The sequence below is a fragment of the Odocoileus virginianus genome, chromosome 14 (assembly GCF_023699985.2).
Source record: "Odocoileus virginianus isolate 20LAN1187 ecotype Illinois chromosome 14, Ovbor_1.2, whole genome shotgun sequence".
NCBI classification, from domain to species: Eukaryota; Metazoa; Chordata; class Mammalia; order Artiodactyla; family Cervidae; genus Odocoileus; species Odocoileus virginianus.
This window is the reverse complement of record NC_069687.1, coordinates 12,542,219-12,560,291: the sequence shown is the minus strand read 5'-3', so window position 1 is coordinate 12,560,291 and position 18,073 is coordinate 12,542,219. Positions and strand designations below refer to the sequence as shown.

General features: G+C 46.9%; 1 protein-coding gene and 1 long non-coding RNA gene across 5 annotated transcripts in view; one reads left to right on the top strand and one right to left on the bottom strand.

Annotated features, from left to right (window-relative positions):
• The window catches only part of TRIO (trio Rho guanine nucleotide exchange factor), a 355,050-nt gene that overhangs the window by 52,596 nt on the left and 284,381 nt on the right, over positions 1-18,073 (bottom strand). The window lies entirely within an intron of this gene.
• On the top strand, positions 6,370-8,917 carry LOC139038173 (uncharacterized). Its single transcript, XR_011491102.1, has 2 exons — positions 6,370-6,608; positions 7,983-8,917. It is a non-coding gene; the product is annotated as an uncharacterized lncRNA (long non-coding RNA).

Genomic DNA, 18,073 nt, shown 5'->3' with positions numbered 1-18,073 from the left:
AGGGTAGAGGCTGCGGCTGCTTTGGTCAGGCGGTATCGCTAGAGTTCACAGCCTGCCTTTCCCTCCAAGTGAGACTTCATAGACTCATTCTTCATGGTCATTCAAAGCAATGGGCAGTGGGTCCAGCCTGTGCAAGGCAGGTACTGGGTGTGGGTCTCTGCCACGTCCTCCAGTTTCCTGACGGTGAGATGACTGCAATCCCTGACCAGGCTGCTGTGGGAAAGGAACACAAATGGTCTTTATCAAAAGATGTGTGTAAATGGTCTTTATCAAAAGGTGTGCGTGTGTGTGTGTGTGTGTGTACGTGCATGCTCCCAGTTGCTCAATGGTCTTTATCAAAAGATGTGTGTAAATGGTCTTTATCAAAAGATGTGTGTAAATGGTCTTTATCAAAAGATGTGTGTGCGTGTGTGTGCGTGCTCCCAGTTGCTCAGTCTTGTGAGACTCTTTGCAACCCCAGGGACTGTAGCCCATCAGGCTCCCCTGTCCATGGGATTCTCCAGGCAAGAATACTGGAGAGGGTTGCCATTCCTTTCTCCGGAGGATCTTCCTGAACCAGGGATCCAAGCCGCATCTCCTGCACTGGCAGGTGGATTTTTTACCACTCGCATCAACCAGACACGAGGCGGTCCTCACATTTTTGCACAGAAGAAGAAACCACAAAAGACAAGCAAGAAAACAAGGCACTGGGGTGCGAGCAAGTGAGGATCCATCAGAAAGACGAGTTTCCGAGCTGAGAGCAGGAGGAAAGAGCAGTGGGGACAGCGAGGCCTGGCCGCTGTCACTGGGGGTCTGCTGCAGTGGGCGCCCCGAGCTCCGCAGCATCAGCCAAAGTCACACGTGGGACCGTCACTGATCACTGATGACCTGTCACGCCTGGTGAGGCACGACCACCATCGGGGCAGACACGCAACCCTGGGAGGCTTTCCAACAAACAGCGAGCTCACATTTCAATGTCTCCTTCACCGAGGCTCCCAGAATGATCTTAGCTGGTTAGTTTTAAAGACAGATAGTCCCATCTTCCTGTCCACTGAAGGTGCTCCAAAATATCTGTCAAATCAACCATGTGGGGCCGTCATGATACTAACTCCAACGGGGACAGCTGGGCCCAGAGCTCGGCAGGCTCCCGCAGCAAAGTGCTGATTTACAATTCTGGTTGCAAGGACTCCAAGAGATGTTTATTTAGCAGTCAGTGCGAAGGGCTAGAGAAAGATGAATTCGAGGACATGCTGGTGCTGAAAACAATGCCATCAGACTATTTTGGAAAGGATTGCACAGGGTCTGAGCAGGTATGCCTGACCCTCAGGTATGCCAGGCAATCTAGCAATTTCTCAAACCCCTGTCTTGTTATGAGTTCAATGCAGTTAATCACCCTTTCCTTTATGTAGGAAATTCTTCCACTGCACTGGGAAGGCTGTCAGGTACATGTGGAAATCAGGTCTATAAACTACTTATAAAGCAAACGGAGAGTAACTTGTTAGTTTGTGATGGCTGCCTGGGTTGGTTAAAACATTCTAGTGTAAAATCTTCTACGTAAATGATTGTCATTATTCTCTATATTTGCTTTTAGAATCAAGGCAACGTTTTTTTTGGAATAATAATTGAAAACAGTAACACTGGAAATCCTCTTGGAAGGGCACATAAAAAGCGAGTTCATCCTAAGTTACTCTTTCAGATGCTTCGCTTAGGATGTCATCTTCTTCCCATGCTGCAGAGAGATTGCAATCACCGGGGCAGCCCAGTGTATTCATTCACGACAACGAAGTGTGCAAAGAGGCTGGGGTGTCCCTGGGAGAACTTCAGGTGACAGGTAGTAACAAGCTGCCTGCTGATACGGTTATACATTTGGTGGATGAGAATGTAAGAGCAAGTATTTTATAATATTTTCCCAAATTGAAATCTCTTTTCTATTTGCGAATAAGTATCTGAAAACTTTTCTTTGCTTGACTCCTGCTTTTCCATTCCAGTTACCTCACTCGTCTTCCGTCTGCCTGAGTCTGTGGTTCTTGATTTACCCCTCAGCACAATAAAGATGTACCAGGAGCTGAGACACGGGCGTGGATTAGACGCCGCGTCCTCAGTGAGTGACCTGCTCCTCTGCACACCCCTATAGGTTCAGGTGGTCCACGGCTACACTCTGGACCATCACTGTCATGGCAAATGCATGTTAACATGGGAAACATGTTAACTTCACAAAAAGTCAGAAGCTGTACAGACACCCTGAGCACGGATGTGGGGTGTCAATGACTGAAAATGGCGTGTATTTCACTGTTCATAAAATGGTGGCACAAGCGTATTAAAACCCAGGTTTACACATGTCACAAGCTGGTACAGTGGGTCCTCAACGCAAAAATGGAAACTCTATCTTTGCTTTCAAATGTGAAGCAAACACAGAAAACATGAAGGAGATAATTCTTTGCTTTTTTAAAAAAAGTAATTCCTAGATTTACCCAGAGGTCCAGCATAGCGTGGCAATGGCTCAGGCTGTAATGAGGAACACATGGTTTTTGCTGTCTGAGAAAATGCACATATATGACTAGCACACCCACTGTTCCTTGTGCAGCCCCCTTCCGCGAACTCACACGGGAGAGCTCACTCCCAGGTTCCCTCCTGGGACCCCCCGAGTGCACGAACACAAGAGAACCACCGGCATCAATTATAACTGGAAACAAAGACTAGAAACAAAGAGACGCAATCAGAAGCTTCTGCTCCACCTTCTCTGTGAAGGCTGAAAGCCCGGGTGTGTGCGCACACAGAGTGGCTGCCCCGTGCAATGCCCCAGACTATGGGACAATCTGTGTCATGAAATGAGAACATCCTCACACCAGCACCTAACGTGAGGGATGTGAGACACACAAGGCCTGCCACCTCTAACCAAACAGAACACACAGTCAGAATTTGCATGTGCAATTTGTTCTTTGACCCTTAGGAAATCTCTAAATGCTATTTATTCTTAGTGTGGTTTCTGAAAACACCTAAAACATGACATAGGCTTTGGAGAATGTGGCTGTGTCAACAAGTGCAAAACGTCGAGCATCGTTTTGCTTCTAATTTTATTCTTGTGGGGGGAAATGCTAACCTGTCAGAATTTCAGGTCAAAACGTGTCTCATTTTAAAGGTTTTCCTGCATTTGAACCGCACCACTTGAACTTTCAAGAAGGAAATGTGAAGAAATTAAAGAAGAAAGCAGATGGCATAATCCTCTGCTTGGCTAATCAGATGAACAGGATATTACATATTGCCAAAGTGGAAATCTGAAAACACCCGAGAAAGGAAATGATGGAGGGGGAGTCATTATTGACAGTGGGTAACAGATGAGTTAGTCTGGATCAACGAAAGGAATTTAATACAAAGCTAGTGAACGGAGTAACTTCCCACACCCCGAACAAACCAGGACCTGGCTCGTGTGCGGTGGTCACGTGTGAGGGGTACCTTAAAGGTACTGCGGTGGGTCTGCAGCTGGCGGCTATTTACCACCAGGATGTTGGCTTCCAGGAAAAAGAAAACTGGGGAGCTGCCAGGCTGGTGACCAGAACACTGGCAGATGATAGCTATAGTGCCAGTGGGCACACTGGCCCCCAGGAGAGACGGAGGGCCTGCAGAAACCCCCCGGCACTGCTGTGGCGACCTGCTGGCCTGACGCCCCTCCCAGGGATGGATCGTGGGCAGCCTGGGTCATCTGCTGGCCGGAGCAGATATCCTCTCCCAGGTAAAACCACACTGACACAAACGCAATGGCGCTCTCAGAATGTCCTCAGATTTATGCGGGGCTTACTTCTCAGGGGACCCTTCTTGACTGAGGACAAACACTGGCTTTGTTTGAGGGCGGTTGCTAGCCCATCTTCCTGTCTTCTTGGAATGACGGGACTTGACTTTAATGTGGACTAGCCCTTGAAATAACATATTTTTGGGGGAGATGAACGGCAGGCATTTCCTGCAACCACAGCTCGACGCTGTCACGAAAGGGAAGGAAACTCCTGAGAGGCTCTCCTGCCAGTGAGGGCCGGTGGGGTGGGTGGGGGCGGTTTGGGCTCATTCCTGACTTCTACACAAGGACAAAAGCGGACGTTTCTAGATATTCTTGCTGGATGAAAGAAAAATGCTTTTCCAAAAAAAAAAAACCCATAAAGGTAAGATCAGAAACCGCACACAAGTCTTGCAAGCTGCACCCATTCACACCCCTGCCCTGACTGACAGTTTCTGGACATCCCCACACTCCGAGTGGACAGCTCCATCCCCTGGGGACAGGTCTCAAGGGTGAAAGGCCAGTCAGCATCACCCCACAGGGGACACTCCCCAGCCAGCGAGCTGGTCCCCAGTCCACCCCGAGCTCCACGTGGTGCTGCCGCGGGGGAAGTTCCGGGCAGCGGAAGTGACCGATGACCAGCCTGGCACCAGTAAGGGCAGAGGCAGGGCAAGACGGCCCTCTGACACTGCATCTGGCTCCACGCCCCCCTCCTACGTGATTCAACAAGATCGGGGCTGCCCCTCGGAGGCACTGCCCGTGACCGCCCTGCCACCCGGGCACTGCCACGTGGGCAATTAATGACATCCTACTGAGCTCACCCTGGGGGCAGCTTAAATGCTCAGGGACCAGAAAAACTGAGATGTTTCTGTTTGTTCAGCTTTTTAAGGAGGCTGAGGTGCTCTGTGTTCCAGCCCTCCTCCCTCCGCCCCCAAAGTCAAATGGCTATTCTCTTCAAAAATCTCACTTATACAAAGAAAACATTATTAAAAAAACAAAAACAAAAAACTCTGTGTCCTTCTCAGATTACTTAGTATCTCATATACTGCTGACTTAGGGATAATGAGGTTTTTCTCCGTGATAACATGGTGGGTTCTTGATTCTTAATTTCTTCATTTGGGAAGCTATTTCCAAGGCAACACAGTGTTTATTATTGCCCTGAATAGATAACCATCTTTTAACGGAACAGAAAGTTCATTTGAGCGAAGTAAGGAATCACACACGGCTGATGCCATATTCTCTCCATCCCACCCTCGCTCTCAGAGGTTCTAACACTAACAAGAAACATGGATGTTTAACCCGTGGGCAAGATCTTTGCTGCTGTCAAAGGCAAAGTGTTAGTAAGTGGAAGACCTAATCTTATTTGAAGGCAGCTGACATGTGGAACTGTATTCGTCATGATGGATATTGATGCTTTTGGTTAATGTCTTCATATTGTTGAAGAGGATAAGATAACTTGGACTACTTTCTTAGAAAGGAAACCAAAATTACTTTTTAGGGGTCAATTTGCAGATTTTCTAAGCTGAACATGTCTCTAGGTGAAGCCAGGGACATGTAGAGATACTCTCCTGCAAAATGCTTTAAAAGAACATTCCGTAGCTTGGGTTTAAATGGCATGATTGATCTATTTCAAATGGTGACAGAATCTCTTCACTCATATATCAATCTATTATTATTTTTAATTAAGACCAGATGTAGAATGCCAACATGCAAGTCTTTTGCCTACATTCCAGGAAGTGCATGGATTACATAAGAATATATCTAACCAAAATATGCTATAAACCATGTGAACTCATAAAAGTTTTCTTAGAGCCACATAACTCATTCATACAGCCCTATACTCATTTTTATGGAGCATTAGGAAACAAAAAACTGGCCTTGGAATGTTCTGCAATCAGCTTGCCAAGCACTATCACTCTTCACGTCATCCACCCAGCAAGTTAGCTGAAGTTTCAGTCTCAAAGGATGGAATATTAGTTTAGAAAGAGTTACAGCTGTGGAGAACGAGGAAATGGACAATTTCAACCATCTCGCCCCCCAAAACCACAAACCCAGTATCTAGCACATTATATTCTAGGGTCTGTGATGATTTAGTTCAAAAATCAGAGAACCAAAAAATTCTAACCAATTAGGGATTCCTTTCACAATTATATTTCAGTTATACCTTTACCAAAAGCAAGATGCTGCTCTAAGTAAAGCTAAGCACCTAAAAATGGGATTAAAATGTTAACCACGCAATCGCGGCTTTTCGCCCAGTTGCCTGTGTGTATCCTACACCCAGCACCCACTTCCAAGCACACAGAGGTGTCAAGGGTTACGATCCTATGACCATATCTCGTTTGATTTTATGACCTCTTACCCCGACTCCCCTGTAAGAACCGAATGGCCCTGACTTTTTTATCTTTTGAATTATTATCTCCTACTTCCTCGAGGACTGCCCACTCCCGTTCCAGGATACCACATGCTAACACAACAACAAAAGCCCAAATGCAGAAAGATCACAGGGTCGGGACGACTGTTCTGGACGTTGGTCACGGCGCCAACCTGGGAGGTGACATCTCCACCTGTGACGTGTCCCGCTTTCTAAGACTCCCTTGCCCGCCTTGTCCGCAGGCTGTCCTGTTAGCATCGTCCCCCACGTGTTCCGTGTTATTCAAGCAGCTGAGTAACTGCAGTGAGAAGGAAGGAAGGAAGGGAGGCCTGGAGCGATTCCAGGAAGGAACAAAGCCGCCTCGGAGACAAAGGGAAAGAAAAGGACGCCTCTGCTCTGAACGCCAATTAATGGCACAGATCCCGTCCTTGGCTTTAATGAGTGCCCCCTGCGATAGGAGGCAGCGCCCGGACCAGGAGGGAAGAAGCAACGGTGAGAAACAGGCAAACAGCCTCCGCGGGGCGGGGGCGGGGCTGTACCCGAGAGAGACAAAGGGACAAACCTTCAGTTTCTCCTGCGTCATAATGAGTATGCTCCCTTCTTGCTATTCAAGACTTATTCAGCTTCACAGGTGCTGCTGGCCACTGGGCCACTTCTTAAAATAATCCATCAGCTTTTCAGAGATGAAAGAAGAAAGTGGGGTGGCTCCAAGGGCGGGGGTGGGGGGGTGGGGCAGAGATGTACTCTGTCTCAGATGTTTCTCAGGGGCTCTGTCCTTGGACCCAACTCTGGTCTTTTTGCAACAGATCTGTTTTCACGACAGTGTGAATTGTTATTGCTGTTAACATGATGAGGCAACAGACACTTCAACTGTGCATCTGAGAAGAGGGACAGTGGCAAGGACTGAGAGGATGTCTTCTAGTCGAATTTTAAAAGCATAAACCAAAGAGTCATCCCTTTTTTTCCTTCATATAAGAAGCCTAAAAAATGTGTCTAAGCGTTATCACTGGCTGCCTGTGGTTGCTACTCCCCCTTCCCCTGCTCTGTGCTCGATGTGTCTGTGAATTTTCCTTTGTAAACACTTGGCACACGCAGCTTCAGAGGGACACCGACTATACTTGGGGCTGGTACACTCTGTTCACATTTGTGTGGTTTTTATGTGAGAGCTGTAAAAACTGATGAGCAGCATCTGGACTCTCAGGGCAGGAGGGGGAAGGGGGAGCCTTGGAGGATGAATTCCGAGGCTCACAACCAATTCCCTGGTGGGCTGCGCTGGGTTCCCTTACGCACCACGCTGCCTCCAGCACCTGGAGGAGAGCCTTCAGGATCAAAAGCCATAAACCCATGTTCCCCATGAAGCCGAGCTGCAGGGGTACACTTAGAAAGAGCGCACGGCAAGGGGGGGTTACAGCGGGGGAGGAGGAGGGGCCTGGTCCTTGTCCACGGAGAAGAAAGCCATCCAGAACCAGGCAGGCTTGTCTGGTCTGGAGGCTCCTGACCTGGGACCTTTGGAGGACTCCTCAGCCTCTTGTTCACATGAACTTCAAAAAGCTTTAACATTTCAAAACTTTTATATTCACTTTAAAGATGGCCCAATGGCTTAAAAGTTTCTTTGCCTTTTGGCCGGAAATACACAAGTATATGAATTGGGCATGTAATACCGACACTTCTTTCTTTCCCCCTAAAATTGCCCACGTAAGCTCGGAGGGACCAATACATCCTTGATTAGTGAAAAGTGAGAAGACAAATTATTTTATAATTGCGGTTTACTTACAGAGAAAAAACAAAAACCTTTAATGTATTAATAATTTTTGGAGAGCATAATACTCATAGCAGTGGCAAGTACTTTTCTTTTTTTTTTGGCAGGTGAGGAGACTGCAGTTGAGCAAGATGAGCGAGGATGTAGCTTGCTGTGGCTGGGGGAGCCCAGACAGGAACACTGGTGGTCTGCCATGCACAGTCACACACTGCTACTCCCACTGTATCACCATGCATAGCATGTCTTAAACTTGGATTCCTTTAGAAATACTTAAAGTGTAAAAAAGACCTAAGACAGAACTTAGTGTGTGCAGTAACTTGTATGAAACGGTCAGTCTTCGTCGTTGGAACAAGACAACATTGTGCCGGTCCTTCTGTGGTTTCATTCACTCACGGGAGAAGAGAGTGGGTGCTGCTGGCTAACCCCCTGCGTCCCTTCAGAACAGGTTTCACATCCCTGTGTTTAGTCTTTGCAAGGTCTGTCCTTTTACTTTATAACAACAAAAACTGCACTGGTGAGAATCCACACTCCGCATCAAAAAAGAACAAAGAACGACTTAAAGAGAGTTCTAGAAGGATGCTGAGGCACGTGCCTCCCTGCGTACGGGGGTCTGTTTAATGTTAAGGAAGACCACGGCTTCATATTTCTCCAGCACTGGAATAGAGTCCACGTGTCCTATAAAAGGGCATGCTTATTTGAGAATGAGAACCAACTCAACAGTCCCACTATCTTATCAGTACAACTGGGATCTCCTGCTGGCGCTCTCTTAAAAGATAATTTATAGTTCTTCTTGACCTCATCTTTTCTTGAGTTTTTTCCCTAACACTAGCTTAGCAGGAAAATTCTCAGGGCTTATGGCTGTGTGAGTGATTGGAAAGAGCAACATCTGCAAATAAAATTCCAAGCAAGACTAATTCCCAGGTGGACAAGGAGGCGAACGCCCCACTGAAGATGTCAGAAAGCAGACAAACGGCCTTTCCCGATGCGCTCCAACGAATGAACTGCAAGACTGCTTGTGGGTATAAAGGAAGCTTTGCAATCACTCTCTCTGATTTATTGGCTATTTTAAAGTTACTATGGGATTCACTTCTTGGGTATTTCTCAGAATAATTTTTCCCTTCCCAATCTGATACCTATATATGTCCCCCTCATCAACTAAATGAGTAGAATCAGAACGTATTAGAATATCACTCTGATGTGACATGGCATTCAGGAAGTTATCTGGGAATTGCTATGAAGGTTGGGAAAGAGATGGACAGTCACATTTCTTCAGGAAAAAAAACAAACCAACCAACAAACCACAAAGTAGAGTTTTGCTTTCCCTCTTCTGTTCTTTACTGTGAAGAGATTAGCAGCCCCCCCACCCCCACATGAAAATTCTAGAGGACATCTATTTCTTTCCAAATTTGTGTCAGCTTAAAAAATTTTGTGTGACAACTTGGATAATATCACCCAGAGTTTCCATTATAGTCTGAGAATTACCACACAAAAATATATCTTGGGGAAACCCAAACTGCAATTACCTAAGATCCTTCTATTCACAAAGTTAGTTTAAGAAGATCTCTTGAGAAGTCCTAAGGACCTAAAATACAGTTAAGAGTCCAAATACCTTCTATAAGAAGAATGCCCTATCTTCTTAAAATCTCAGCAAAATTGCTCATTAAGATATTTTGGTCTGCACTCTGGGGATGTTTATGATATTCGGGAGGGGTGGTCTATTGTTAGTCCCATTCCGCACACAAAGAAACGAAGTTCAGAGAGAGAAGGCAATTTACTAGAGTCCCAGAGCTACTTAGGGTGGCTGAGACTTTAAGTCCGACTTCTGACAGTATCAGCTGTTCTTTTCGCTGTGGATGTGATTATTTTCAATAAAGAGATCTCACAAATGCCCTACCCCACCCCTGTGCAGATGCCCAGGGCACAGCCTCACCAACAGACCCGCCCAATTTGGAGCCCTCCAGAAAGGGCGGCCAGTCTTGAACAGTTTAACAAACACAAATGTGACAAAAGCTGTGGTCAGTGACTTAAAAAAATGCTTTGATAGCTTTGTGGACCAAAAAATATGAGTATTATCAAACTCCACGTTCCACACCAACAAATTCAACATTCACACAGCCAAACACCTCCTTTGGGGTCCGGTAAAGGTAACTTGGCTGTTTTCCTCTGGCATTTCATGGACAAACATGTAAACAGTGCCACGTCCCCTTCAGATGTTCAAAGCACATTTCTGCACCTCCCCCTTCCCCAGATCGGGCCCCCCTTCCTTGGTGGTGGCGGGGGGTGGGGGGGAATTGTCCCTCCGCCTCAGTCCCTCACTTGTCCATTATACACTGAAGTGCCCCGAAGTCTAGCCAGGTGCCCCCAGCTCTCTCCTGCCTGCTGCCCACCCTGTAAGAGCACGCATGGGAACAGTGGGTGAAAGAGGGCAGGCAGACATTAAAAGCATCCTGGGTCATGGCCAACGCTCTGGAAGAAGCCGTCCCGGCTGGGGTGCAACTTGTGAGAAATCCCTTTCCATGGCTGTACAGTCTGGACAGATGTCAAAGGTTATGTCTGGAAAGCTGGCCTCCTCCGGAGCTTGGCAGGGCAGGAGGGGGACCCACAGACCTAATTCCTTCCCTAGCTTTATTCTTTTGTAGCCTATTGCCTTTTCCTCCAAGTGGCACTTTTCTACTTCTCAAATGACCTTTGCAGGAATCATGCTTTGTTGTCTGGGCTCCAGCGCTGTGCATAAACCAGAGCCAGGCGCACACGCTCCCCTGAAATAAACTGGTGGTTACTGGCAGACCTGTCCCCACATATAACTTTATATTATCATTTGGCTGCAGATCTTAAAGGAAGCAAACAGAGAATCTAAATACACATGCAGGACATCGGAGTAGTCTGAAAAGCCCTAAACAAAGTGAAACCTGAAACAGACACACGACTGTAAGGAGGAGGCAATTAGTGGCACAGATTACTTTAGACTGTTTTATGCCATTTACAAGGAAAAAAAAAAAAGGATAATCAAAAGCAATCCTTAGATGTGAAGAATAACTGACAACCTGAGCAATCAATCACCACAGCACTGCCCAGAACCCAGCACCCCGTTTCTCTTCTCTTTCCTAGAGGTCTCCCATGCAAAGCTCCCCCCATGCAGCCCCTCATACAAGGCAGACAACCCATCTCAGTGGTAAAGCGCAGGCCCTTTCTGTTTTCAAGCCCCCCACTGCTGCCCGAGAGAACACAGTCCGGGGCCAGCAGCCAGGCTACAGGGAGGTGTGTACCTAGGTCCAGGATCCAGTACTTGCAGGTGCCAGGCTGCCCGCCGCCGCGGTAGGCTGTGCTGACGGCCGAAAGCGAGTCCAGCGGGTCCACTGGCTTAATTCCGTTCGGCATGATGTGGCCGGGGCTGACTGGAGGCTACAGGTTCGGGACCCCTGCCCCCCAGCTATGCCTCCCGATGCTGTGGGCAGCGGGACCGGGAGCAGGGTGTGCGGGCGCTCAGATGCAATCCGGGAGGGACCGCTCCTTCTGCCTGGCTGCTCCGAACTGCCTCGCAGAGCTGCTGTGGGCTTCACGTGTGGGAAGAGCCAGACGCCTGGATTACTTTCTACCACAGTCACCCTAATTGGAGCTCAAGGAAAATTCTGAGCGCGCGCTGGGAGCCAGATGTTTGTGCTCTCCTACGCGAGCCAGAGCTGCGATTTCCTGACTCGGGGAGATGGATGGCAAGTGACGGCTGCCCTCCCCTCGCCGGGCCCCGACTTGGGCTTTGTGTGCCTCTCGATGGAGGGCCGCGCTGAGACGCACAGCAAACAGGGCCCTCTGATGTGACTTGATAACAGAAAGAAACGTAATTCAGTCTGCAGCCAACTGGTTACATCACTGGGCTGCAACGCGCTCCTTGCTTATTAGAAACATCTCTTCATTCTTCCTCACCAAAAAGCAGCCACACGAGTGAAAAGAAATAGCCTGACTTGAGATCTGTAAAAGGCGTTCTTAGGAAAGCATCTTAAAAGCTGAGTTTCGTACTTTTTAGAAACTGGGTATTTTCTTTAGCCTGCATAAATCCTCACTCTTTCTCGGCCAAGTTTCTGTGTGTTTTCTGCCCCGTCTCACAGAGCACGGTGGCTTCTTAGAACATCCACTGTTTAACGGTCACGAAGTCTGGCTTTCAGCTTCCATGGCCAGCAGATGCACTCCCTCTCCTGTTTCTCCTTAATGGGAGAGGCACACAGAGCTCTCCAAAATCCACTCTCCTGGCCCAGCTCTTGCGTTGGGGCGATCACTTGGAATATGGTGGCTCAGTTGGTAGAGAATCTGCCGGCAATGCAGGAGGTCTGGGTTTGATCCCAGGGTTGGGAAGATCCCCTGGAGGAGGGCATGGTAACCCACTCCAGTATTCTTGCCTGGAGGATCCCCATGGACAGAGGCGCCTGGTGGGCTACAATCCATGGGGTCGCAAGAGAGTCAAGCACGAATGAGCAACTCACACACACACACGTCTAAAACTGCATGTGGTTGTCTATTACCTACAGATTTTCTGAGGGGAGACTGTTGAATAGTTTCTGTTCAAGACAATTAAGAATTATTGCTTTTAATAAAAGAATAAATCCAGGGCACCCAAAGACAGTCACCTCTGTAATATCTCCTAAAACAAACTGTTACACAAAGTGGGATTTGGCATTTATAGGTCCACATTAGGTCTCATATTCTTAAAAGACCAAAAACAAAGCATAAGGCTGTTTTTCCTTACAAATGGTCCCATGATAGATCCAGATGGTATACTTATGCCAGGACCAAGCAAGAGGTGGAATTCTGCACAGAGAACTTTCTATGCAAGGAAAGAAAACTTTATTACCGAATAAATAACCTTCTCTCTTGTTGGCAAAAAAAGCAGTACAAATTATGTCCTAGAGGAAATCAAGCTAATTGACATTCTAGGGTTTCATTTACTACGGCCCTTACTAAATATTGCTCTTTGTCCCTTTACAAAAACACAAGACTGCCAAGCAAGGGCCATTAATTAGGACAAAAAAAATAGAGCTGTCAGGGAAATTAATTACTTTGTATGTAATATACGTTCCCCACTTGAGAGGAAGGGGATGATGTTTAAAAATGAATCAAATAATTTTGGCTAAGATATATGAGAGGTTCCCTCAGTGGTTGCCCTCTTCAAATTTCAAGTTCACATCTGTCAGAGGAATGTAGCACAGCAGGAAGGAGAGAAAGAATGAAGCTTTTCCCATGCCCTTCTTTTCCTAGTCACGGAAGTGTGAAATCACAGTGTTTACTATGTAATATGGCAGTTTGTTAAAAAAAAAAAATAAGTGGTAAAGACACATTATATCAACTAAAGGTGCCTAACACATGGTCTCCACGTGGAAGGGGTGATCATCTAACCCCTGCGTGCACGCAAAGTTGTGTCCGACTCTTTGAGACCCTATGAACTATAGAGCCCGCCAGTCTCCTCTGTCCATGGGATTCTCCAGGCAAGAATACTGGAGCGGCTGCCATGCCCTCCTCCAGGGGATCCTCCTGACTCAGGGATCGAACCCACATCTCTTAAGTCTCCTGCATTCGCAGGTGGGTTCTCGACCTCTAGCGCCACCTGGTAAGCCTTGGACGGACAAACATGAAACCAAAAGAAGTGCTGCTGTGAGTTAAGTGGAAGGGATGGGAGAGGAACTGAAGAAAAGGAAGAAAGTCCAAACAACCGGCAAACGCTTCCGAGACGTAAGTTCTGCCTCTAAGGCTTGTTTCCGCCTTGGAGGTGTGCCGGGGACTCTGCTCGAAGAGCCTGGAACATGTGAAGGTGAGAAAGACCCGGGCGTGACCTTGGCTGACCTGGGAGGCAAAGCCTGTGGGAACCGTACCCCTGAGGGTGGGAGGGAACAGGTGGAGGGGACGGACGCTGGTGACTTCAGGGAACTGGAGAGGCTGTGAGAAAAGGCGGCGGGCAGTGTGCCCGGACCAGAAAGGAAGGGACTGCGCTGCTTCAGAATGGACGGAGTGAGGCTAACACTGCAGGCACAGAAGGAGTCTGTCTGCAGAGCGAGATCTATATCAGGTAGGAAAGGAGGTCAGGAAACGGTGACCACATTGTGACAGCCGGGAGAGAAAGGGACCAGCTAAGCTCAGGGCAAGACGGATGGAGGTGAACTTCGCAAGAGAAGGCAGACAGACATGAAAACTGCCTCAATGTAGTGAGTTAAAGAACATTAAGGCATTTGGCAAAATAGGAGATACACAATGTAGAAGTTAAAAGAGTGGGATTTATGAAGGAAAACAAGAAATTCTGGGGATCTTGTGGGGGGGGGATGTTTTGGCTATTTTCATTTGATGGTTGGACATATAATTAAAAGAAGCTTCACCAAAGCAGCGGAAGGTGAGCTGCCGAAGATGGTGCTTTTAAACATATAACCCAACGCTTTTCTGTGAGGACCAACAGCAAGGGGTGTTGGGAAGAAAAAAAATCGAGCCATATCTGTATGTAAGGAAAATGAGTGCTGACGCTCGGAACCCTGGTTGTCTCACACCCCCCCGCCCCCAAATAAGTAATTAAGATCAGTGAGGACCAGGTGTGTCCTCTAAATGCAAGGTAAACACTGTAGCAAATGAACTAGCTACACTATGGGCAGAGCAGAACCGCACTGAAGAGGGAGGGGAGGAAAAGAGCTCGCTAGGTGACTCTGAAAAGCAGTATTTTGATTATATATTGTAAAACCAAAGACGAAATGAATCGTAAGTTTGTGTCATGGGTTGGCAAGTGAGAAAAGGTGAGTCGAGTCCTGCAAAGCCAAGTCATTTTATGTAAAGAAAATATTTAACTTCCAAAGAGAGAGAAAAAAGAAAAAAAATGGGCTCCTGGAACCGGACTGAAAAAGTAAGTAAATACAGCTTGGATAATGAGATGCAGGTGTCTTACTATCAGAGAAACAGGTTCCAAGTAGGGAAGGGGGAGAAAAGGGCAGAGTGAGCGCTGTGTTGTTGGACAGGGGTGAGAGGTTTCAGCGTGATATGAACAAACGTTTGTTATGTCTACACTTTGAACACACACACACGAGAGAGAGATAACATGAATACAGATATTTGTGCACACGTGGGTAGGTGCACATACGCGTCTGCTGAGAAGACCTAACAGAAAGAGCTGGTCCAGGACTGTGGCAAAGATAACACCAGATGAGCTGGGAGCATCCTGCATTGTCAGAAAGCAAGCAAGCCCTCCAAAAACGAGGTGGGTGTGTCCTGAGCACACAGAAGCCAACCCCAAGGCACTCCTAATGGCCAAAGCTAGAACAATCTGAGCAACAAAGTTAGGGCAGTACGGATAATGACTCACAGAATAAAACAAATATCCATGACTCCGTATGATATAAACAATTGAATAAATAAATGAGGCAGAGGGACCATTCCTCTTGACAAGATTTTAATGAACAAATTTTACAGGAATGAGGAAAATAGAAAATCGCCAGTAGGCAAACTCCACAGTACTAATTATTGTTCCTGCAGGCGAGACCCACTAATGGATGCTGAAATGAGTGGGTAAAGGCAAGAGGAGAAACAGAATATTTTCATAGCTTCAAAGCTTTTCCCACAAGGTATTTATTAATTTCAATGAGAAAAACTATAACTTCATAGTGGAGGGAAACCTGCAGATGCTGTTGTAACCAGGTGGTCCAGGTCACCACCACTGGCAACAAGACGTCGGGGTCCTCCTGCAGCCCCAAACAACACCAAGTGGGGTGCAGCATCATTTCTGTGGTGTTCTGGGCAAAACCCGTACACTCCATTTAATCATGAGGAAGCATCAGGCGAACTCTAACTGGGGGACATCTTATAAAATAAAAGACAACTAATAAGGACTGATGCTGAAGTTGAGCTCCAATACTTCGGCTACCTGATATGAAGAGTCAATTCATTGGAAAAGACCCTGAAGCTGGGAAAGACTGAAGGCGGGAGAAGGGGATGACAGAGGATGACATAGTTGGATGGCATCACCGACTCGAAGGACATGAGTTTGAGCAAGCTCCGGGAGTTGGTGATGGACAGGGGAGCCGGGCAGGCTGTGGTCCATGGGGTCGCAAAGAGTAAGCCATGACTTAGTGACTGAATAACAATAATACTTCAAAAGTGTCTAGTTCCTAAAAAACCAAAGCAGGTGGAGGAACTACCACAGATTGGAGCAAACTAAAAATACAGCACGTGTTCTGGATTGGATCCTGAGCCAAAAAAGGACAAGAAGGCAAAATCCAAAATCAGGCCTGTGGCTGGTTAAGAGTGTGCCTCGGGCTGGTTTCTTGGTTTGGGTCACTGGACCTGGGTCAGGTGATATGTCACACCCGGCAGCTAGGGAAAAGGATATGGGACTTCTCAGTACTATTTCGGCAACTTCTCCCCAAGTCTAAAATAATCGAAAAATTAAGAGATTAAAAAAAAAAATTGAATGCTACATTAAATAAATGTCAATAGCTTAAAGAAGTTGAGAATGTGAAAAAGTTGCTAGAGAAATAGGTTAAAATCATAGAATTTTGTGGGGAAAAAAATATTAGGCAAATTAATGACTGGTGAATGAAGGAATCTTGATTTATTGAAGAGCTGAAGAAATATGAAATCATCTTTTGCATGATTGTGGGCAGAATCATATAAGCGAATCTCATTCTCATGAAAATAAAGGTATGTTTATTTAAATTGGTTGACAAGAAATTCTTTTGGGCAAAAATCAGTGACCCACCCCACCTCGACCACTTTTCATGTAAGCTTCTCTCGTGATAATTATTCCTTAAATATTTAAAACAAGAACTTCAATGTTCAAGTGCCTGTTATTAATCTGTCCAGAAAAAATAACACAAGGTCATTTTTGTCTGAGGAGGTTTCGAAAAAGAAAAAAATTACCCAAAGACCCCACACCAGTTAAAAAAAAAAAAAGGATTCACATACAAAGGGTGCTTTATTAAATCAGAACTAAAAATGGACTTAAATGGACATCAAACTCAGATGAGCCAAAGGACCTGAAGTCTTTCTATTAAGACTACAGCACCTTCTGAAGAAACAAACATCAGTAACTGGGCAGTTAACATAGGATGAAAAAAAGCTCCTTGAAATCTTACAAGTCAAAGACAGTTCATGAAACAGCAGCAGCTAAGGCTTTGAGATGGATACACAAATGACACAACTGTGAGGGATTTCACTGAAAATTTCTTAAAATTAAGTGTTTTCTTGAGATGTAAAACACCATCAACGCCCCTTGACAGGTTTTCAGTAGCCTGTGTTCCATCCAGTCCTGAAGCAGGCCGCACCTCTGAGCACCCCACCGCTTCCTGGGGGGCCGGGGACTCCGGGCTGCACCCCGCCCTGCCTCCCGGCCCCGGGCTCCCCCTCCCGGGGGCTTCCTTTCTGCGCAGGGAGTCCGCGGCGCTGGTCCCCGCCCCCCCGCACAGCTGTACCGCCAGGGTCCAGTTTCTCAGGTTCCTCGCACAAAGATGCTCCTGTTCAGAAAAAGTTTTGTCCGGTCTCCCACCCCGCAGATAACACCTCCCGCTCTGGAGGGAGCGGACGGGACGCCGGACCCTGCCTCTGAGGGCCCCATTCAGCACTGCATTTCCTGCCCTTTCTAGCGCAGTCACCGATCCACAAAAGCACCTTTATTGGAGGCATTGGGGCTCTTCATCTGGGTGCCAAAAATTCGATAGGCTCCTTTTCATAGCTTCACTTACTATCTTTTCACAGATGATGTGAGTTTTTCTCATTTACTCCAACAAAACCAACATTCAAGGACTGCTTTTTCCCACTTTAACTCACGATGTGACCTTCTCTGTTTGCATCAGCATGTGGATTAAGTGCAGAAGGGCCATATGAGATGCTAACCCCACAAGAGTGTTCCCGAACACACTAACAGAAACAACACTGTTTGAAAAGACGAGAGCAATGTCGCCAGCTCGACAGCCGGTACGCACCTTTCTTATCCCACTTCTGCAGAAAAACTCCCCGGGAAGGTCGCGGAGTATAGAAGCCTTGGCAGGAAGCTCTTCCAATAAAGGCAGTGTCAGATTCTGATTTTTTCTTTTGGTGGGGAGGGAGCAGCAAACTCTTACTTCTGGATGTAGACTGATTAAAAAAAAATCATTTTTACTCTTGTGACTCGTTCTTCTTTTCACTGGATGACATCCCCCATTGAGGGTGAGGTTCTATCGGTGACGCAGGGAGGCGGGAGAGG